This window comes from Trametes versicolor, assembly GCF_000271585.1.
Source record: "Trametes versicolor FP-101664 SS1 unplaced genomic scaffold TRAVEscaffold_10, whole genome shotgun sequence".
Lineage (NCBI taxonomy): Eukaryota > Fungi > Basidiomycota > Agaricomycetes > Polyporales > Polyporaceae > Trametes > Trametes versicolor.
Window position 1 is genome coordinate 989,362 of NW_007360330.1, and position 1,862 is coordinate 991,223.

Genomic DNA, 1,862 nt, shown 5'->3' on the forward strand with positions numbered 1-1,862 from the left:
GAACGCGCTCTACAGCTTCATTCCCGCCTAAGCGACCTCGAAGGTCGAGTTCGCGAAGACCCGCAATGTGAGTCCATACGACCCATTCTCGCACTTCAGCCCGGTCTCGCACGTCTCTCATTTGGTGCTGATCGCTCGTTGCAGGGCGCATCCCCGTCGCAGCCGTCCCTTATCAGTCGCATGGCACGACGCGGTGAACGGTCCTCCAGCAAGACCAACCCCCAGAGCACACCAGATGTCGGGGTCTATGTCTACGGGACATCGACGTCTGCGTCTGCGTCCGGGTCCGGGTCCGGGTCTGGCCCGTCTGCTCCCGCCTCCGCTTCCTCTTCCCGCCCGTCTTCGCCCGCCAACGCGTCCGCCTCCCGCCCGTCTTCCCCTCGCTCGAAAACGACAATAACGCTCATCTTTCCGCACACCGATTAGCGATGGTGCGCGCTCGATGCCCTGGAGTTACCGTGTTCCGTCATGCTCACTGACGCCGCATTTGACAGGACGTCAAGAGGGGCCGTCGGCGACCGCGCTGGTCAGCCAGCGGTGAGCTCCACAACATATGCGTACGTCCTAGCACTCGTAATCAATGAATGTATGTTTGTTCCGGTCATCGCCGGGAGCCCGTCCTGTGCAGGCAGCGTGTAGTTATCACTCCTCTTGTGTTACTTCACTCGTGGTATCTCAGAAGTGGTGACGGAATCTCTCGCGCTTCCCCCTCCCCTTGCAAGTCTTATCCCTGCGACATGAAGCGCGAGGGTAAAGTCTAATGTATGCTATTTTTCTGGTGTACCTCGTTTGCGGCGTCAGCGACTTCAGAGCGCTTGAATCTCAGCAATGTTTTGTCACTCTGGCTGTCTCATCGCCTCAGTGAGCGCAACTTTTTCGCTTGCTTGAGCTCACGCAGTTACGAAAGGAGTGAGGTTTAGCTTAAGGTGGCGTCCAGCTTGGGGGAGCGGCGCGGGCAACGCATACTAATGTTTGCATGTGTACACAGTGGGATGCAGGTCTTGAACCTACAGCTGTTATCACATTCATAGGCTCTCGAAAGTTATTACGGACAACGATTTTGCGGCGATGCGGGGAGGATGTGGCTGTACAAACCAAAACCCAGATACTTCCTTTCGGTGCTCGCTACCTACTACCCGCCACCCGCGGAGGCTTTCTGGGCTCGAAAGGCTATCTGTATATGTTTTTGACGGACGCCTATTGATTTGTTAACAATTCTAAAGGTTTGTTACTAAGTAGGGAGTATAGTGCAGAGGTGTAGCATCTACCGTAAAGTCTCACCAGGCCCGGGAACATGTATAGCCGAATGGGGTAAAGCCATGTGAGCGCAAGACGCGCCAGCGTCACTCAGACTGTTCTTGTTCCAACATTGCGTGGTGGCAAGTCAAGCAGCACTCTAATTGTGGTGGCACACGTCCTTGATCTCTCGACCAGTGCGGAACGCGGTAATACAGTATTCGTTTTAGCGTAATGTCACAACAACATTTACTATGCTCGTAGGTCACCAACCGAGAAATACCCGCGCATGGCAACGGTGGCGAGTCCTTCTGCTGTGCATGAGCAACTACAAGTTCGGTGTTGCAATATCAAAGGGACGCGCGGTCGCGGAAATGCTGCTGTTGCGCCTCCGTGCTTCGTATGTGCTGCTGGTCGTGCCGCATCCCAACGTGATTGCTGCCGGTTCCAAGGTATGTGCCCCCGGGGCTGCGTCATTCTGCATCCGTGAATCTGACGAACGCAACTGGTGTACATGCCTGTAGGATTCCGGACGATCATGACGGGCGTTGATGGCTCAGTCAACGTTCTGTTTTCTACACGCGCTCACCGGACCCATCCAACTACAGCGTATCACGCAGTATTCG